Source organism: Mastacembelus armatus, chromosome 16, assembly GCF_900324485.2.
Source record: "Mastacembelus armatus chromosome 16, fMasArm1.2, whole genome shotgun sequence".
Classification (NCBI taxonomy): Eukaryota; Metazoa; Chordata; class Actinopteri; order Synbranchiformes; family Mastacembelidae; genus Mastacembelus; species Mastacembelus armatus.
In genome coordinates, this window is record NC_046648.1 from 6,271,033 (window position 1) to 6,293,375 (window position 22,343).

General features: G+C 41.7%; 1 long non-coding RNA gene across 1 annotated transcript; it reads right to left on the reverse strand.

Annotated features, from left to right (window-relative positions):
• Positions 1–1,805: 1,805 nt before the first annotated feature.
• Positions 1,806–11,798, reverse strand: LOC113122545 (uncharacterized). The gene is made up of 3 exons (XR_003294868.1): positions 11,759–11,798; positions 3,449–3,523; positions 1,806–2,757 (listed from the first exon to the last, which is right to left on the reverse strand). It is a non-coding gene; the product is annotated as an uncharacterized LOC113122545 (long non-coding RNA).
• Between the last annotated feature and the right edge of the window lie 10,545 nt (positions 11,799–22,343).

The following is a 22,343-nucleotide window of genomic DNA, read 5'->3' on the forward strand; positions in this document are numbered from 1 at the left end:
TATTTGTGACCATGTGTGACCCTGCAACTGTCGATCAGTGCAAATTTGTGAGGCAATGAAGCATGCAGGAGTGTCCCGTCAGAGCAGAAGCTAGACAACATCCCCATCCCCTCCATCCAGAGGAAGTGCAGGTGGAGGGGGGCAGGGGGAAGGACGGAACATGGTGGAAAAGCAGCATGAATGTAAAGAAGCGAGGGGAAGTGAGGAAGAGGAGTGGTAGAACTCTGCCACAGCGAGTGAAGCTCATCAAACAGTGTGATTTAATGTCATCTGCTGGTTTGCTAAAGCTCCCCCTTCTATCCCTGAAATGTTGAAAAAAAGACTTCTATTCAAGTCGGCATATTTTTATTCCTCCTCTTCTCTCTCATTTCACATGGACTGCAGATGCCTTAATTGTGCTCGCTCTTCAAGGCAGCCTTTTCACTTGCTCTTGATAAGTCTTTGATATTCTGTGCTTCACTAATTGTAGTCGCTGCAGTACATCTATCTTTTTTCAATTTCCTGATAATTAGCCTCTAACTCTTTCATCTGTCTTTTCAAGTGCACTAAATCTCCTTCTCTAATGAAAGTTACACTGAACCCAACAAGGTTGACGGCTGGTAAAGAAGAAAGAAAAAAAAAAAAACATTGGCTGTCTCTCTCTCTCTCGCCGTGAGCAGGCCCTGTCCTTGGGTTTCTAACGTGAAAATATTCAACCAAAAGAACACAGGAGCCATTTAATAAGAACATGCTTGGAAATGACTCCGGTTTAATGGATGGGAGATGTGAGGTGAGCAGAAGAGCTAACCTGCAGCTATCTGCTAAAAAGATCAAAAAACTCAGAAATGACTCAAAGACACTGCTGCAGTCCCAAAAGACCACAGCCTTATCGAGAGGCTCGGAGTAATGAGTTAGATTGAAATATTACTGAGAATTTTTTTTGGGGGGGGGGGGGGGGGGGGGGGGGGGGGGGGGGTGTTATGTATAAGATAACATATTATCACAACATTATTTGAGTGTGACAGACTAGTTTGTACTCCAGAGCCCACCCTGAACTTCTGCTTTGGCAGAAATTCATCTTCCTGCATATTCAAAACCAGAAATCAGAGCAGAAAGATGAAACAGTGGAGAGGCAGATTGAGATAAAGGCTTTTGAAGTACAAGGAGTGTTGCTCCATTATAATTTTATTGAATGTTTCCATGGTGGAAATGTGCCATTGAGAACATTACTAAGAGAAAATGCAAACACGGGCGGCATAAGAGGAGAGCAGAGAGGAAGACAGGAAGAAAAAAAAAAACAGGCATCAAAATTGATTTTTCAATCATGCTTGCTGTTTCAAGAGGGCGTCACATGTTCTAATGACCTCATCCCTCTTGTAGTGATGTGAGTTATTTCACACCGGGCCATTTTAAACTAAAAGGAGTAAGGTGACGGGTGGGGGGTGGATGTGGGGGGGTTAGTGCTGCTGCTAAGTAGAGCTCAAAGCGGTGAGGGGTAGTAAAGAGAAGAGGTGGGGTGGGCTAAGGGAATGGTTAACAGGGTCATTTAGATTGGATGGGAGATCGATACAGAGAGGTAGAGAGGAGGTGCATCTCTGTCACTGTGATGTGTGGCTTCGGTGTGATTGTTCTGCAGATTACGTACAAGGGAGGGGAAAAAGAAAAGGGAAGTGCTGTCTTTGTGTGTATGTGTGTGTGTGCTGTGAACAATCCTGTCACCATCCTCCAGTGATTTAAAATACATTTCATGTATTTTGTTTGATTTTCTATCCCTGCAGAGGAGAAAATGAAACTCAGTGTGCAATGAATGTTTATTGTCTGTTTATCTGAATATGGGGTTTTTGAGTAGGGGTCATTGACACTGAGTCAATTACAAATGACCAATCTATTCATCTATCTAAAACACAGACAATGATAAGATGCAAATTAAATCATGTGTTTGAGAAAAAAAAGAAGCCACTACACTGAGACTACAGAAGAATCGTTTTGACCTTTAGATCACAGGTTCAGAGTCAGAATTGGCCAAATCTTCAACTTCTTCAGGCAGCGAACTATATTCTTCAGCTCTGAATCTCCAATGCACTTGTGTAACAAAATAATCTCAGGATGCAAGATTATCACAGATCTACTGTTGTGTTTAGGGATAAAGGGTCAATTGTATTAACAAGTTTCTCTCAATATTATTATCTCAATAATATTATCCACCATCCATATTATCCATCATAAAAAATAACAAACAGTTTAAATGTTAAAGTTTGAAATTACAAGCAAGAAGCGTGTCCAACAAGACCAAGTGTAATATTTATAAACCAAATCCAGTCCCTTTGTGACCTGTTACTACAGTACATACCTTTTTCTCCACTTGTACCTACAATGGAGTCAGTTACTTTGTACTACTTTCTGTTGGTAGTTACAGCAAAGCAGTAAATTACTGTGTTGATATGTCCTGCTACACTTGTTGATTAGCATATAAAAGTTAGGTTAGCTTTTAGCAATCTTCTTAAAGTAGAGAACATCAATAATAACATGCAGTGTGTTTGTCCAGTTCTATGGCTACTTTCAATAATTCCAAAATATGGCCAGGAAAAGCAAAGTAAAATCATATAGAACCACACAGATTCCCACGGGGACGTTGTGTGTTCTTTTGGCTTTACAGATGTCAGAGGTCAGGGTCAGCAGCCGAACAGCTTGTAGGGACTCAGTGTGTTCATCAAAGACCCCTCTGTGGGGCGGATGCTTGCTGACACAGCTGCTTAGATCCATTTTGAAGGACATTCTCTGTAAACAAGAAAAGAAGAAAAACGAGACTCAATCATTGATACAAGTATTTCTGAACTTGTCCTAATTTGTCTGTGGCCTCTATGATGTTATCGAAAAGTCTGAGTACGTGTCGTTTTTGTATGTGGGATGAAATAAAATCTTTCTAACTTAACAACAGTACATACTTGTTCATATTTAGTATGTAGATAGAGAAGCAGATATTTACAATAACAAAGTTATTTTTAGGTGCGAGGCCTACTATTTGTAGCACAAGATTTACTGCTGTAATGCAAGTATGATGACAGTGGGCACATAGCTACAGGATCATGTAAACTTTTGAAATGCGTTTTACTGGATATGATCATAGAGAATCTTCTCCAATAACAGCCATGTGGCTAAAGGCTTAATCTCTTGGTAGGCCTTGTTATTTTCTCTCACCCCCCATATCTCTACTAAAGTTGCTCTGCTCTTAAATCAAAATAGAAAGAGGAGGAGGAGTGGGTCTAACAGGAAACACTGCTCTCTCTCTCTCTCTCTCTCTCTCTCTCTCTCTCCCTCTCCCTTTCCCCCTATAATATGTGACATATTTTGTGTGTGTGTGTTTTTTTTTTTTTTTTTCATTGTCCTTCTGCCTGTGCTGGGATGTGGGAGGCAGATCAGATATCACCGCCTTGGGTGTTCGCCAGTGCTGCTCGTTCATCACACTGACCTCCCTCCCTCAGGGCGCTTCTGGGAAGTGATGACCGGATGGAGGGATGGACAGCCAGGGATGACAGGTGTTCCTCTTCCAAAAAAAAGCAAAAAAAAACACACCAATCAGGTGCTCACATCTCAAGCCGCAGCACAGGTTCCTAAAGCTCATTAGTGAAGGTAGATCGGAAGGCACGTAGTACTCTTCCCTCTCTTGTTTTTCGATGAAAGTAGTCTTACCACAGCAGGGATGATTTCTGGCATTAGGTGACCAGTTATTTTCATCGTAAAGCCCACAGTTTGTGGTTTGGAAGTGTAGCGTGTTACTCAGTACACAAACCAAACCCTGTCCGCTGTTATAATGAGGCTTTTTTGGGAACTCAACCTAAAGGAACTCTGCGGGGACTCTGGCAAAGTCTCTACATCTGATATCATTTGCAGCTGAAACTCTGAGACCTGCTCAAATCGATTTCTCTGGACTGAAAATACATCTGATCTGTGTGATGAAATCACATCACTATCAATTTAAAAGCACCAGTGGTTCCTAAAGTTCTCTGATCACCTTTTAAAGTGGTGTACAAATGAACTTTGCTAGTTTTTTTTCTGACTATTTGTGCATGATAAACAGTGATTTTAATTATTTGATATTCCTGTGTGATGCTGAGGTAAATGCCACTTACTCCACTTAGACAAACAAATGATAAAAGAGAAATGAACACGCTAGAATAACTCATGAGCCAGTTGCTTGTGACAGGTGTGATTGGCAGTTTTCAACAGAGGTTTTCTCACATGTGGAGAAAACCTGGGAGCCAGTGTTTGAAGATGACACTCTAGTCTGACAAGTCTACCGGCTTCTTTGGAACATCTCTGAGCACCATAATGAATTATGATGAATAGAGTCAGATATTTTCATGTTTGACATGAGGTCAAATTGTGTTAAACACATAGACTTAAACACCTGGCTAACTGCAAAATGCATACTTGCCATGTGAAGTGCCCATACTAGAGTATGCCACCCCGACAATGAAGGACACTTGTTCTCCAGAATTCGACCATGGGCTTTAAGTGGAAGCGTGTGTCCGCGAGTGTGTTTGCATTCTACAAAATATAGATGCAACAGAACATCTCATGTTCATTTCCATGACTTATTTTTAAACAAAGAGATCACATGAGGAAAGCATCAGGTAATTGCACTGTAATTAATTTATAGTCCGAGCGGGTTCTTAGTGTGTTATGAAAAGTACAATGTGAAGTGCTGTGATGGCTGTCACAGTGCAGTAGGCGTACGCGACAGCTCAAAGTAATGTGAACACTGAGCAGCTGTTGGAAAAGCGAGAAAAAAGCATACCAGTATGTATGTCACAGCTTGATGGATAATTTTGTTATTTATCTCAGTACTAACTTGGACTTTCTCTGGTCATTTTTTTTTTTAAATACAATAATTTATACCATGCAAAAACAACTGAAGTGTCAAACTCAACTTTTAAGGACAAATAGCTACATTTACTATATGCCATTTTTTTCTACATAGTTTTAATCGAGCTAATTTAATTTATTTCTCAAGGGTGGGAGAACTAGCTGCCTCTTCAAACTTTCAGAGTATGTAATTTGGTGTAAAACAGTAGCACTTTAGGCGTTCTCCTCCAGTGAAATTAAATGGGACCCTGCGGGGTTGTGTTGTAGGGTATTAAGTAATGTTTATTGATGTTTATTCTCCGAGGGAGCTGCGTGAAAAAAATCACTCTTCAGCTTTGATTAATTTCCCCCCCTTGCTCCACGTAAACGATGAAGCTGAAGCAAAATCGCTCTTTAGCCATGACTAAGAGAGACTACAAGTGGAGCATCTCTCTTTAAAAACCCCTCATGCTGTTTTATGTAAAAAATGGACTGTGACCGTGAGGGGCTTTTTCTTCTTCTTTTTTTTTTTTTTTTTTTGAAAAATGATGGCTGGAAGCCCACAGCACGATTCATCACCTATGAATTTGAACAGCTGGTATGTCTTCTTTTTACTCTTTGTGGATGGAGATAACATTTAACAAGACGATGGCCTCAGTCAAAGCAAATGCAGTCTTGTTTTCATCATGCTTACGTAGGACAAAGATCAAACGAACATTCCAAGAAGTATCTGGTATCTGGATGCCATCGAAACATTAAATCTCCTGAGTTCATGGCAAATAGATTTAGAATCTATTAATTGTCTAGTGAAATAGACACAACATGAAAATACAGCCAAATATGTATAATTGTATTATTTTACAGAAGAAAACACCTTCTCTGTCTTTATTCACTTCCTTCAGGTGTTAGGAATATCTATAGTGGAGCTTCTGTTTGTTTCCTCTTTGAATCACCTTTTCCTAAGTGCTCCTGTGTGTTTCTGCTTGGCTGGCTGCAGGACTGACACCTCTCCCCAGATCCGAGCATGTTCAGTCGCCGTCCTGCTTGCCCCTTGTGCCAGCCTGTCATCTTGCCTAACCCATCACTCTCACAGCACAAGTCCCCACCCGTCACACACATGCACACACACACACACACACACACACACAGAAAGTAACTTCTCCTCACTCAATGATAAAATAAAATCAAAGGCATAAAGAAAACAATGACAGTGTTGCTATGACAACGTCAGGATGAAACTTTTTCACCCACTTCCCTGCTCCTTAACACTGGTGTGTGTTCTGATAAACCTTTCAACTTGTTCATAATATAGAGGGAAAACATAAGTTGAGGGCCTCTTCTGAGATGAATATACTGTAACCTTGTTGGTTTTCCTCTACCTTCTGTACTATATTGCTCCTTGTTTTGTGTTTGTGGTAAAAGGTCCTATTTGATGTAAGCTATAAGCGATGAGAGGCAACGCTTTACAGTGAATTTAGAGCATCTGAGAGGCACTGTTAGGCGTGATGCAAAGCACTGTTAAAGCCTCTAAGCTGTTATAGAATCACTGTGAAGCACTGTGTTGAGTGGCTTATTGCTTTTAGAAAATGACATTATTTTAATGTTATTCTTCTGTGGTAAGTGCATGGTGGGGATAACCCGATTCATTAATATGACTTAATTGGACTCTTATTAAAATCAGAGTGCAGTTTCAGTGTGTGTATCTCCAGTATGACAGATGTAATGCAGATTGATTACATACAGTGGGTACGGAAAGTATTCAGACCCCTTTAAATTTTTAATTCGTTGTGTCATTGCAGCCATTTGCCAAAATCAAAAAAGTTCATTTTATTTCTCATTAATGTACACTCAGCACCCCATCTTGACAGAAAAAAACAGAAATGTAGAAATTTTTGCACATTTATTTAAAAAGAAAAACTGAAATATCACATGGTCATAAGTATTCAGACCCTTTGCAGTGACACTCATATTTAACTCACATGCTGTCCATTTCTTCTGATCCTCCTTGAGATGGTTCTGCTCCTTCATTGGAGTCCAGCTGTGTTTAATTAAACTGATTGGACTTGATTAGGAAAGGCACACACCTGTCTATATAAGACCTTACAGCTCACAGTGCATGTCAGAGCAAATGAGAATCATGAGGTCGAAGGAACTGCCCAAGGAGCTCAGAGACAGAACTGTGGCAAGGCACAGATCTGGCCAGGGTTACAAAAGAATTTCTGCAGCACTCAAGGTTCCTAAGAGCACAGTGGCCTCCATAATCCTCAAATGGAAAAAGTTTGGGACGACCAGAACTCTTCCTAGACCTGGCCGTCCAGCCAAACTGAGCAATCGTGGGAGAAGAGCCTTGGTGAGAGAGGTAAAGAAGAACCCAAAGATCACTGTGGCTGAGCTCCAGAGATGCAGTAGGGAGATGGGAGAAAGTTCCACAAAGTCAACTATCACTGCAGCCCTCCACCAGTCGGGGCTTTATGGCAGAGTGGCCCGACGGAAGCCTCTCCTCGGTGCAAGACACATGAAAGCCTGCACAAAGTTTGCCAAAAGACACATGAAGGACTCCCAGACTATGAGAAATAAGATTCTCTGGTCTGATGAGACCAAGATTGAACTTTTTGGCGTTAATTCTAAGCGGTATGTGTGGAGAAAACCAGGCACTGCTCATCACCTGCCCAATACAATCCCTACAGTGAAACATGGTGGTGGGAGCATCATGTTGTGGGGGTGTTTTTCAGCTGCAGGGACAGGACGACTGGTTGCAATTGAAGGAAAGATGAATGTGGCCAAGTACAGAGATATCCTGGAAGAAAACCTCTTCCAGAGTGCTCAGGACCTCAGACTGGGCCGAAGGTTCACCTTTCAACAGGACAATGACCCTAAGCACACAGCTAAAATAACAAAGGAGGGGCTTCGGAACAACTCTGTGACCGTTCTTGACTGGCCCAGCCAGAGCCCTGACCTAAACCCAATTGAGCATCTCTGGAGAGACCTGAAAATGGCTGTCCACCAACGTTCACCATCCAACCTGACAGAACTGGAGAGGATCTGCAAGGAAGAATGGCAGAGGATCCCCAAATCCAGGTGTGAAAAACTTGTTGCATCATTCCCAAGAAGACTCATGGCTGTACTAGCTCAAAGGGGTGCTTCTACTCAATACTGAGCACAGGGTCTGAATACTTATGACCATGTGATATTTCAGTTTTTCTTTTTTAATAAATTTGCAAAAATTTCTACATTTCTGTTTTTTTCTGTCAAGATGGGGTGCTGAGTGTACATTAATGAGAAATAAAATGAACTTTTTTGATTTTGGCAAATGGCTGCAATGACACAAAGAGTGAAAAATTTAAAGGGGTCTGAATACTTTCCGTACCCACTGTATTTATTAAGTCAATCCTGCTAGATCATTATTACTATTATTGCTGGGTAAAACATATAGAGCAGATTTTCAGAGTGACCTATAAATCATGAGTTTTGTGATTTTGTACTTACAACTGTTGGACTGTTGTGTGTTTTCAAAACCCTCAAACTACAGCCAACTTTTAAACCCTTTCTATTACCATGTCATTAAGATTAAGGTTGTTAACAGTTTTTTTTTATCTGCTTTGATGCCCAATGCTGGTCTGCATGGCTAATGTGCACAAAATATAGTTAATATTATTCATTCATGCTCATTTGTGTTCTGTTGCTTCATACTGCATTGCATGGATTTTTATGCTAAATTGTGGATGTATTGTTGCTTCCTGTTGCCCTGCATTATTTGTACACTGTCTTTGTCGTCATTCGTGTGTCTTATTGTCCTGTGGCTGTACTTCTTAAGTTGCCTCCTCACTGGTCCCTAAATAATGGACACTGGTACATTTACAGGAATGCTACGCTTATTATTGCTTAATGATTAATGTGTATTGTTCAAACAAATGAGGAAAATGAAACCTCCATGACTTGTATGTTCTGCCACACTGCTGCTGAGGTTCTAACCCTTCAGCAGATGCTCCCTCCTAAGTCTCAAACACACCCACACAAACACAAAGGCCTTGCAATAAGAGACAGCTGCGGTTGCACAAGGCCAAATCTGCTAATGACCCCCTGTCATATTCATTAGGGAGCCTCGTCAGTGTCTGCTTGGCTGCAGTGATTGTTGGGTGTTTTACCGCCTGGCGCTAACATCTGACAGCCAGTTACACCTGTGATGCTGGTTACAGGTAGTCATATGCAGAGAGAAATCGTTTTCCCTTATATACTTCTCAATTTGAAACAGTTTTTAGCACTTCAGTACAGCAGATGGGTAATTATTATAAATGAACTTTATTCTAATATTTAGTAAAATAACAAATTAATGGCAAAATTACAGCCACAGTTAACTAGTGTTAAGCATTGCTTTTGATTTCTGCTGAAAAAAGTCTGCAAGTTGATGACAAAATTGTGGTGCTAACAGAGAATAGGTTAATAGAAAACTGCCCGAAGCCTGTCAAAAAAACATAATTTCTATTTTTAGTATAAAAACATTGACCACTTCTCCTAAATAACCTTATCTACATCACACAATGAAGCAAAGAGCAATATCTGTAGTAGCTGAGTAACTGCACTAAGAGGCAGACACCAAACACAGTACCCAGAGCGAGTCAAACTGCACCCGATCACACTAAAAGAGAATTTCAGTTCCAGACTTTATTCATTTTGTACAGGAAGAGAAAAGTGCTAGTTGATGCATTATTTCTAGCAGGAGAGAGTTGCATCAGTCCTTTTAGTTCTGACTGAAGTCAATAAAAGCCATGTTGCCTCATAGTGTCCCTTCCCCCTTCTCCTCAGCACACTGCACTGTGGGATATCCTGTTGGTTCATCTTCCTCTGCTGTGTCTGTTAGTTGTCTGAGCGTCAGCCTTGTCCATGTTCTACTCTTTCTCTCTTTTCCCTAAAAGAATGACGGGGCTCTGAAAGGCCTGGCTGTCACGATCCTTCAATAGCAGCCGGCTAATTGCTGACCCTAACAGGCCCAATTAGCACTTACAAGCTTGGAGCAGGGGCCCATGGGAGCCTTCCACGCAGACATGGGGACGAGACGTGGCCACTGCAGCAGCGTCAAAAGCACAAAGAGCAGGCACATGGCAGCAGTGTAGCTGCTTTTCTTTCTGTTCCTCGGCTTTATTACCCCTGCTGCCTCTCTCTCCATCGTTCTCCAACTCTCTCTCTATCTCTTTCCATCGTTCACCCATCCTCTGTCTGCCCAGCCGGGCTCTTTGCTGTGGCCCCCAGAGCCCTCCTCAGAGTGATCTCTTGAAGTGCAGGGAATCAGAGGCAGAAGAGCGCTCTGGGAAAGCTGGCTGAGCAAGAAAAAAGGGCTCCAGCGCTGAAGCTGGTATCACGACAGCAACAAGCGTGTAATCAGCCCTCTTTTAAAGTGGCTTCTCAAAGAGCGCGAGGGCTAATGTGCACAACTTAAGCTGATATTTTCGATAAAGCCCCATATTTAGTAACTGGCAAACATATCAGGCTGGCTGTTCCCTTTTGAGTGTGAAATGTGATAAAGACATACATCTCCTCACTGATAAAGAAAATGCGGGGAGGAGCCGGAGTGGTTGGCACACAAAAGAGTCTCTGTCAAGACATTGGGTGTTTGGTGATTTTACAAGCCATAATTCTCCCACTAGAAAAGAAAAAAAAAGAAGAGGAAAAATGCAGAGAAGAAGATGATTAACGTGGGCCGGACTGCTTGTTCCTCATCTATTCTGTTATCTTCATTATTTGGAAGGCATTAAAAGAGGCCAGGGATGGCAGCTCGGGGAGAGGGGCTCAGGAGGTGGGGGAAGTTCTATGTGCTGGGATACTAATTACAGTGTCCACTAATAGCGCCTCAAGTAAACCAGGCCAATGCATCTTGCTTGATGAGAACATGCATCAACCAGCTTAATTGAGAGTAAAATGAGGCAGGCGTGCCACAGGACCTATTAATCAACTTTGATGAATGAAAGTGTAATTAGATGTGGAAATACAAAAAAGGGGAAAGGAAAAGCAATCGGTTAACTTAAAGTTAAGGATACAGTTGTTAACTAACACGTTGCAATATTGTGCACATTAGGCTTTATCTTTCAGATGCCGCTCTGTGCTCAACTTTTTTTTTTCTTCTATGGAAAAATGTGTGTTTGCTGAGGCATCATTTTGATTACGTAGATATTGTACTTCTTGTGCAATAATAGTGAGTATTGCTGCACCTGCAATACAGACTGCACCTGCTGCAGAATACACACTCCAGCCTAATTAATTTATTCAAAGCACCTCCATCACGTACAGTACTTGATGCATTCATCTCTGCACTCCTCTAGGATCGTTGTTAATATGGTCCACTCCCTGTTAAACCACCACTGCTACTTCCAAGACTGGATTAAGCAGGTGTGACACATGAATTTGCCGAACTACCCATATGAATAACGTCTTGTCTGTGGCAGTGCACTCGAGGCAAACAACCATCATCGTTTTTAACGTGATCATGTCAACACTTTCAAGGGTTACTTAATGTCATGAGACTCGGGATCTGCGTGTGATGTAGCGTGACATATTCAGCCTTAATCTGTGTTTATTGTTCATCATATTTATCTTATGTTGCAGCATTTTCTCTCCCTGACATTGACATTCATTGCCGGTCCTGCGCAGCCCCATGAGCTATGTGAATAAACACAGCAAACACAACACCCTTGAAACGCCATAATCCCTTTTGTTTTGGTGGAGGCTCTTTTCGCTGTGTATGCAAGTGGGAAAGCCTCTCTCTCTTTCTCCACACACACACACACACACACACACTACATACACATAGAGACATACAAACAAATTTGCAAGCACAAATCAACACACATACATACACACACTTTCCTCTCTCTGCTCACTTTCCCTTTCAAAAGCTCTTATCTATTTATAGACTTTGATATGTAAACCTATGAAATCTTACCTCAGGCGAGACAATCAGGCCTGTTCTTCTTCAATCCGCTTGAATCAAAAGACAGAAAGGGGAACAAAAAAACAGATGAGAAAAGCGAAACACAAAAGAGACACAATGTAAGAAGAGAGAGGCAGAGGCCTGGGTATAGTATAGGGTTGATAATTACAGCCAAAGACAAGCAGATTAGAACGACATATTCACCAAATGCTTCATGAAGAGAAGACTGACAGAAGGAGCAATGTGTTTTATTTCTGAACTTAACACTTACATTGCCTCCTACTGCTTTGCATTAAAAGAGCAGAATGGCATTGCTCTGCTTGTGGAGGAGGAAAGGAGGCCGGCGTTCTGTCATGGGACGGTGCATATCTGAGATGCACCGTAATGAAGTGGACACTGGGGGAAATAAACGCGGCAGATTTACCAAATTTGGTGAGCAGGAAGTCTAACACAGCATAGCAGCATGGGGCATGAGAGGTCAGCTCCATTTTCTCCTGCACCCACTGACATCATCTAAAATGGCCTGGCTGAAATTAGCCTAACCCCTGGAATGACATATATTTCTGCCTAAGCCATGTGGACGCGACGAGAGGCTGAACGTGAAATCCAAATCAACACATTGTTTTTGCAGTGTCAGAAGCAGCCAGGGAATGACCATCACTCTCTGGCTCGGGGATATTTGTTGTCAAAACGGTAGCTCTGCAAACTGTTTGAAATAGTCTAATCCAGTGAATCTTGACTTGTTAGGGTCATTATGCAGGCTTGACCTCGTTCTGTAGGGATGGATCTCAGCGCAGCGAAGGGGAATCGCGGGCGGACAGGGCTGTCTACAGAAACACGTGGAACTTAGTCCGTCAATAAGTGTGACGCATGTTGGCTTCAGAGACGGGTGGCTGCCTGGTGGAAGTAGCACGACACCCGTTGACTTCAGAGCCCTTTATGCCTCCGGCACCAAACAAGACAGCACAGATATAGCCAGTTTTACTAAGAGGAAACACACATTGAAGCGTTTAAGTGCACTGAACTATTGTTCTGTGCAAAGAGAAGCTTTGTATTATTACACAGGAAATTCACTGTTGACCACTTATGGTTAACACAAGACATTAGCGTTTAGATACAATAGGACCGGTCTAGTATTTGTATTGATTTTCACATATGCTTGCATGGCACCGATATTCCAGGAATGTATTTGGTAATACTTTCTAATACTTAACTACATTTATTTCACGGCTATAAGTAGCACAGATTTTGATTTTACATACAAAATTTATGATCAGTGTACAACATTGAATGCTTTCTTAAAATGCCCACTCTATACCGTAGTATGTAACTAGAAACCAATCTGTGCAGTAAAGTACAATAACTGATCCTTCAAAAATACATTTTGTTGTTACTGCATCTTTTACTAAAGTTACATTTTAAATGCAAGCCTTTTAAAAAATATTTGGATATTGTTTGATTGATACTTTTATTTAAGTGAATAGTACAGTACTCCCTCTATTACTAAATATGTTTGCACTGTATATGAAACATTTCCTACAGCTAATGAAGTATTCATCAGTCTGGTCTGATCTTTCTGTTAACTTTAAAAATGAATTTTAATAGAAAAACTTTACATTAACATTTAACATAACATATGCCTGCCAGACAAAATGCAATTGCATTTCAAATCCTCAAATGAAGACGTGAATGAACTCAGGTTAAGGCAGGTCTCTTCTGCACCAGACTGCTGATAAACTGTGGATTTAACCATCATCTCCATCACTCTACCCTTACATGGCCAAAGGAAGAGGCAATCCTCTTTGCTGTCTCCTTGTGTCTCAAAAATAATAAATACACTTTTTTTAAATGGTGGACTTTATGTTGCTTTTGCAGCAGAGCTGTCGCATGGGTAGTAACACTAAAGATGCAATCACGGCAGTCGGCGGGTGGAAGATGGACGAGTGAGCGGGACAGGTGGACAGGTGAGATAAGGAGGTTTTGTGAGAGGCAGTCAGGTCTGGATTTGTGTGGCTGTCGACAGCCGGACGCTTAATAGCTGATGGCAAGCTGTGATTGTGATGAACATTTTAAATCTCTGGTCCAGTTTACCTTGACCTTTTTCCTTCTTCTCTTCTGTTGTATCACATTTGGTGGTGCCTCATCTGTTATAGAATATTAGTGTCTTTGTTTCATTGGCCACGTCACTTGCCCCTTAACTGTGAGATTTATGTAATAGCAAGGCTATTTTTACAGAAATAAAACTATGACATATTTGTACAGGAAGAGAAAAGTGGTAGTGTCTGTCTGGCTGGGTTTTTTTTACTTGTGATAGTGGAGCGTTTTAGCTAATGTTAAATGGTTAGCCCCCCCAAATTATAGAGAAATGTCTTTCTCATCTAGCAATCGCTGTCTGTCCAAGTGGACAGTTTTGGGTTGGGTTTTCAAGTACATGATACATTTGTTAGATTACATTATTAGATTAGATTTCTACCTCCACCCCACTACGGTGAAAGTCAAGTCGGGTTTTGTTTGCAGTGCTGAGATCAGTAAAACATTACCTTTAAAAACTTTAAAGGTAACCTGGTACATAAATCTGTTTCTTTGAAGAACCAGTAATGTCAAATAAGATTTATCACAAAATAGGTCATCAATTAAAATATTTTTGTTGTAGTTTTCATTGGCATAATTAACATACGGTTGCATACTGTAGATCCGAGTGCCGTGGTCATTTCAACTCAAAATTTAAAATCCTTCAAATATTGTTATATGTAGAATTATCAGTAAAAGCAAACAGTAAAAAACGGAAAGAAAAATAAAGCTAATTTTATGTGCAGGAATGTGTAGGTTCACAGCTACTGCTCTGAATAATCCACAGGATGAGATAGTTTGCATAAGGAAAATTTTCTACTAGAGAGCTGTGCCACTGAATCAGCTATGATCAGCAATCTGTTGTAATTAGCTACATTTTCATAACAAATATGTCAGCTTTCCTACTGTCAATAAATCCATCATTTAATGTCCAATTTATGAACGCTTTGACATTTCCTGTGATAAATGCCTGCTGTCACTTCAGAATTTCTTTGGAAAAATTCTCTAGTGCAAGCAGGGGGTTGTCTGTTTTACATTTATGGCTGTATCAACAGTGGTTTGTTATAGATGACTGTGGAATTGAAACAGAAGAAGAGCAGGGTAGTAAACAGCTATAGCAGCTGTGACTGATCAGATAGTGACATGAGCTCCACCTACTAAAACACAAAATATATCCACCAAAAATTCCCAGGAAAAAGACATCTCAGTATTGGACACAGGCCATAATGTTTGATTGAAGTGATCTTTTTGAAGTGCAGTGTAATACTTCTTATAAATGATGATAGAGAATAAGTTTACCGCTGTAGAATTACACAGTGATAAAATATTGAGCCTAATATAAAACAGCTGCTAAAGTTGGTGCAAATAAGTGAGTTAAGTCAATCTAAAATGCATAACGGGTCTGTACATTTCCATTCTATACCTCTGAGTCTCTCACTGTTTAGCCTGTCTGAGAGCAATCGATGCTCTCTGGCCCACTCTCTGATGAAAGAGTCATCCCTTTGTTTTCTGTTGCTGGCGGATTTGAGCGAAGTTTGATGGATGTGGGTGGACTTGTCACACGTGGGTGTGTTATCTCTTTGTTGTGTGAAATGGAGACAAAAGAAGAGGAGTGGATGAGAAGACTGTGATTTTTATCTCTGAAGTGCAAAAATGTTTCTCGGCACAACACGGGAGGGAGTGGGAGAGAGATTAGAGCTGTTGAGGAACAAAAATAGATTGATCAGATAGCACGATAAGAATAACAGAGCTTTGTTTGTTAATTCTCATTGTTTTTTTTTCTGTGTTGTGTTTAACATTTCCCTGATCCTCCCCTTTTGTTTTACCTTAGTATCCTGTTGTTCTTGAGCGATAAATATGGAAACATCTGTATTTACACCTTGTAGTAATTAGGCTCTTTGCCTCCATAGATTAAAAAATAACCTAATTAGGAATATTTTTGTTTTGCTAGGCTCCACACCTGTGCTACAGTTTGTGTGTATGACCGTGCATGAGTGGCTACTGTGTGTGTGTGTGTCCTGGCCTCCAGGGTGGTAGGTCTGCATGCCTGGTGTATGCTCTCAGCTCCAGGGCCTCCAGTGACTCACAAAGGGGGCTCAGACGTGGCCTCCCAGGCTGTGTGAGACAAGGCAGGGAACACGCCCCAGATTTACCTACACTTAATCCCCATAGAGGTCAGGTCTCCTTTCCTGCAAAATCTCCTCCCTTCATGAAAGAAAACACCTGTGATCCATTTACTTCTTAGAACCAGTGTTCTTAAAGAGGCCCCGCGGGAGCCCAAAAACATGTGTGTGTGTGTGAGCGGCAGTTTTGTTTGTGTATATTTATAATAAAAGAGCTGAGCCATATGTGCATGCGGATGCATATATTGCGAAGACATGACTGTACAGTTCTGTAAGAAAAAAAAGCAAGGTTTGACATATTGCAGCAGACAGTTCAAATTACTTTTATGACTTTACTCTATCATCCAGCATTTGCTAGCACGAGTCGTCTTCTTCTCCTCTTACCATATAACATTTTACTCAAATCTGACAGATGTGGAAGTAATGATGCCTCCTACAAGCAAGACCTTGTAGTCTTACAGACCCTCATCTCCAAAGCCGTCAACACCACCTGAGGGCTCTGATAGAGATTATTTCAATTCTCTTCGGCCATTTAATGATGGATGAACCTGCAGCTGCAGGAACATTTGACAAGCCACTGTCAGCTGTGACAACCAGGACTGAGTGAATGAAGGAAGGAAAGTAGGAAAAGGCAGATACACTTGGCGATGTGCCGTCAGACCACAGATGATGGCAGATGGAGTGAAGGGAGAATGGTTAAAAAAAAAAAAAAAGATTGTCGTTCAATCTGTGGCATTGACAATATGGAGGCAGCCCCTCGCTGGGGAGACGTGACAGGCTGGCAGGTGGGCTGCTGCTGTCTGTGTCACTGACTGGGAGATCAGGGCCGACATGCTGAGATTTCCGTAACCCAGACTCCAGGTTGTGAAGTTTCTGATTGCAGTCGAGGCCGCTGTGACACATGATCTCACAGTGGTGTGCACACACGTGCACATTTTGTGCACATACACACTCGGCGGGTGTAAAGTTACATCGCCTATCGCTAATTACCGCCACAGTGCCAGCATTCAGAGCTGGGGCTCCAAATTACACAGCTCAACCACAACAAGGGCGATGTGCCCAGCAGTCATTTGTCAGACTAATTATTTGTCTTGGGCTTGTAATTGCAGTGAGAACAGGTACTCAGGTAATTGTGTGGTAAGCTGCAATGTTAAGTGATGCTTTCCCTCCATTTTCAGGCGAGATGAAAGGAGTTAAAACTGCAGTGCTGAAATACACGGTTCAATCCGGCCTCCTAGTCAGACACTAAGTCTAAAAATATATGCCGTGGATGAGTCTCAGCTTTTTGAGAGGAAGAGAACAGCACCTTGATGTTAGGCTCATCAGCATGGGTAATGGCTCTTTCTATTAGACTGGCTACTTCTTGAATATATGTGAATAATCAGGTCCCTGGTGTATGCTGCATAATAAGTTCATTAATCACAATTCAGTCAATGGAGTCAAAATACTATGGATGTACAAAGCAGAATAGTTCAAATCACACTAAGTCTCATATCTGTGTTGTGGTAATTCCAAGGAGCACATTTCCACTTGTGCAGAATTTTGTGGCTGTGTACAAATATAAACACACAGGCCACTGTCATTTGCAATGATGTTTGGCTCACAAGCACTGTCACCTATCATCATAATTATGACTGTGCTCTCTGTTATTCTTATTTTTAAATGTGTATCCCATGATTCCTCACAGGGATTACACAGGGCCAACTGGACATGATGTCAGGTTGAATATTATAATGAGCAAAAAATAAATAACTCATTGAGAAGTATAAACAGAGGAATTGTGGTATTTGCCCTGAATCCAATAGCAGCCCTCCCGCTGTCTGTGAGACTTGTCTGATCTGGACAATGGTCACTGGACTCCTCCGTGTCGCTTTCTGACGAGCAAATCAGTCTCACCACGCAATTGTCTCCGGCCATCTTGCAGTCGGTGCTCCTGTGCACAACATCGCCCAAGGGTCTCCTCGTTCTTTTGTGTCAGGAAACACGCAAGCTCTTGAAAAGGATCCATAACTATCAGTGACAGCCGGGGCCAAGCGTGGCCGGCCTCATGCAGAAAAGGCCACTTCTACATGAAAGCGTAGAGACATAAGAGTCCTGTACCTTCTCTTACCTCACTTTAATATGCCATGTTAGCCTGGTCATGTCTTTTTCATGTGCGCTGGGGCAGGAAATGTCGGCTCTGTTATTAATATCAACAGGCAATCCGACAGTCCCATCTGATAAACAAAATGTTCACTCTCATGAACAGAATGTGTTTGGGTGTCCGTCAGTACTCAGACACCACCTTTAGTTTCTGCTTCAGGATTAAGTGTTTTGCAGCTCAACACAGTCACAGCCTGTGTAATGAGCTTGATCAGTGTGTCTGTGGAGGATGAGAATAAGGAGTAGGCGTGTTTTTTTTTTTTTTCTTTCTTTCTCCTTTTCTCCCTCTCCTTCTCTCTTTTTTCTCTCCTCACGGTGGAGACACCACGGTGCCATCTGCTTTGCATTTGTTTAACAAAGATTTATTGTGCAGCAAGACACTAATCCAAAACACACACACACACACACATCTCGCCTTTTCCTCGTCGTGGAAGGCCGTGAAGAAAAAAAAAGTGAGGGATGTGGGATTGGAAACGCTTGGCGCTCTCTTTGTCAACTCTCACTCTGATGAGAGGAGAGAGAGCCGGCTGGCACACAGAGGTAGGAATGCCAATTATGGCCTCCTCTGCCTCCATGTGGCACACACCAACACGCCGATTTGGAGCTACAATTATAAACTTGTCATACATGTGTTTATGGTGAGGTGGAAGCATAAAAGTGCGCGACTTAGAGCAAAAAAATAAATAAAAGATGGAATCAAAGCAGGGACAAATTGCTCAACTGTAGCTCTGCTACGACAAAATTCATTTGAAATGTGGCACAGAAGGTGCTACACACTTCAGCTTCAAATGTGTTTCAGCAGACAAGGATTATTGTCTTCTCATAAAGGGAAAACAGGTCAAAGTGGCTCTCAGGAACAGCTCTTACCATGTCAGCTTGGGAAGCAGGGCGATGTAGCTTGGCGTGTTATTCCTCTCTGTGTCTGTCCAGGTGAACCCTGGTATCCACTGACTCCTTCTGCCCTCTTTGTCACCTGCATGCCAGGTAGAGAAGCGGGGTCCCAGGGGCAGGGACCATGCGTCCCTGCGACTGGAAAGGCCACCACAGAGGGTTGGTAGGGGCTCTCAAAGACGACAGAGAGGTTAGAGTGCCCCGCGGATGCGACGGTGTAGAGCCTGTCGAGCCTTTTTTGAAACATTCATCTGCGAGTTACCCCACTCTAAGAAAGGGCCGGGGGTCCCCATCTGTCAACTGGTACTACCAAGGTGTTCATCATTTAGAGGCTAAACACCATGAGGCACAACCATACAGACAGCAAAGTCACATATGAGCATGTGTTCTTATGCGCTTGTACAACCAAACAAACACACCTACTTATAAAAGCACACATGCTCAGTCAGAATGCATCCCAGAACCCCTATCCAGAGCCAGTGTTCAATGCTGAGCCCTCCAACCTTGGGGTGAAGCCCCTGCCAGTTCAGCTGCCAGGGCTGGACAAGCAGAGCACTTAGCGCCCCAAAAAGGCCACCCTTACCCCCACCTATTCACACCCGCTGTGTTATCCAGGGTCAAGGAGGCTTCACCCACACTCCTGCTCCCTCTCTGCCAAGCATCGCCCCGTGTCACCCATGCGCAAGACTCGACATTCCACGCTCTTTAAGCCTCTAGTGGTGTAAATGTTATGTTTGTAAGCGTTTACTTCCTATAGCTTTTCATCTAATCTACAGTGGCATGTGAGAGAATATCACAATATAATTATTTTTTATTATAATTCTGGAGTAGACATATTCCTAATTGTGACACAAAGTTGCATTTGTAGTCAACAAGCACTTTTTTACTGCAATCAAGCTCACTAAAAATATAATTGTCTTAATTGTTAAATTAACTAAGTTAATATCATTATATGTGGATACATAATTAAATTGATCAATTTGTTGTTTCCAAGCCGGAATTCCATAAGTTGTTTTTCTTGCCTTGAGAAAGAATGTATCCACTTCTCCGCCCTGTACTAAATTAACCTGATGTTGCTCGGCGCTGCATGCTGTGAACACTGCATTGACAAGAAGCAGGCCTGTGACTGAAGAGAGGCGACATGAATGTGGAAGAGGACTGAGATGAAAAGACAGATCTACTCTGGGAATTCAAGCAGACAAGAGGATGTGGCCAGTCTTTCTCATGGCAAAGTTTCTCATGAAAAAAGTAACGAAACACACTCTTGTTTTTGTCAAGTCTTGCTAATGACCAGAGCTTTGTGCGTTTCTTCCCCCATCAAAATTTCAATCATTCTGAGCAAGCAGGATGGTTTCATAAGGAATTTGTCCTGGTTGAAACTTTGTGTTGCAAGACAGAGTGCAAACTATGCTGTCTCTTCATTCCCGTCCACATGGTCACACTCGCTGTACCTAAATTAATGGAAGACTGATGAGTGACCAGTGATTGCTTTGTGTCATTGTGCCATGTGCATGCCTTTACTTATGGGACAATGCTTTGGTGTGTGTGATGTTGGGGGACTGAGAAGGGCAGATGGGGATTGCTGTTGGGAAAAACTGTTGTGGTTGCTGGTGCTGCACTGACACACCAGAACTGTCTTTCAGAGGGTAAGATGTCAAACAGGTGCTTGTCTGGCCAGTAAAAGGGCTGCTGCCATCTTTTCTTTGCCCCTTTCTTTGCTCTGCGATGCTAAAGGTTTTTGATGGAGGGTGAATGGAAACACACTACCTCCTGAATTCTCAAAATGATATCCTGCAGTGTTGAGAAAAGGCAGAGGCATGACTGTTGGTGCAGTCAGACCACACTCAGCAGAGACATGCTGATGTGTTAGCCCTAGTACATATACAGTAGGGAGAACATCCTGTGTTGGGCTTTATTAATTACACTGAAGATGTTTGCATCCTAGTTTAATGGTGTTGCAGATGGTGGTCCCCTAGGAACTTGAAGAGCTCCACAGTAGAGCTATTTGGGCCTGTGAGTTCTTGTGGACGTCAATCCTCACCTCCACCATCTGGAGGGTACTAAGCTAAAGATCGCTGACTGCACGCCTCCCTGGCACCCTCCTTGTGTGTTTCGGCCTGCTAATATTGACTCATTAAAAGTCTTCAGGAGCTACTGTGAGTGCTTAATGAGGATTTGGACATTGCAGCACGTGTGCGCACGATTGCCCTTATCTGTAAAAGATTTTTAAAAATCTTATAGTCCTGTTTAAGCACATGCAATATGCAAACTTCACACAGAAAGGTCCCTGACGGGTGTGAACCAGACCACTCTTCCACCGTGCTGTCCCTGTTTAAAAGTATTTTTATTTTTATTTTTTTTAGATGAAGATTACAAATGTAATCCTTTTTTTTTCTTATTGTGTCTCTGCTCTTTCCAGCACATGCCTTGAATGGTTGACTGGCTGAGCAAGTGTTGCTACTAGACTGTGGTATATTTACATGCACACTCCACTATCAATGCTTAGGTTATTTAATTTTTTTTTTCATTTTACCCTCACAGCATAGTCATATCAGAAAAAGGCTCTAAAACTCATTTCTGTGGCTTGTACAGGACTGTAGGGTTTCAGTCAGAAGAGGTCTGCAGCATTTTAATATTTCCCCCATTGTCCTACATTGCCAGGTCATGTGTGTATCTGCAACTGTGACATCTAAATGAAGTGTAGATCTCAAGAAGATATAAAATTTCAATCATATTGTTCTGTGCGGATTTTTTGTTTTTTTTAATTTTTAGGGGTTTCTAAATTTTTGCTTTTATTACCCTGTGTGAGTGTAGGACACTGCCAGTGAGAGTGATCTGTTAATCACTTGATCACTTCGTATAGATTCGGATTTAAAGAAATGAATGAATGAATAAGGTTTCTCTGACATGTTTGTTAAAGATCACTGGCAGAGAAAATACTGAAGGTTCAGATACTTCATGTCCCCATTTATTAGCCTTAACTGTTAGTCCTCAATATTTCTCCAGCACTGCGTACAGAAAAAAAAAGTCTTATATGGTATAACTAAATGAAACACTCATTAAAAAGTAATCCACACTGACAAAACAGTGACATAAAATAAAAGATATGAAGACAAATGCAGACAGAAATCCCTATTCTCATTGGTCCACAGTCACAATAGACTAAAGTACTTTGAATTTGCCTGCATAAATATTATCCCTCTGTCTTTCTTATAGATGCAGTTTTTCTAACACAATCTAAGCCCCAGGGACAACTGAAATTACACCATCCTCATTTACATGACATGTATTGGTAAATCCAAAAAACTGAAAAAAAAAAAACTGCCCATTTTATTCTCTTAGAAAGCAATTCCCTTCCTCTCTGTAAGGTA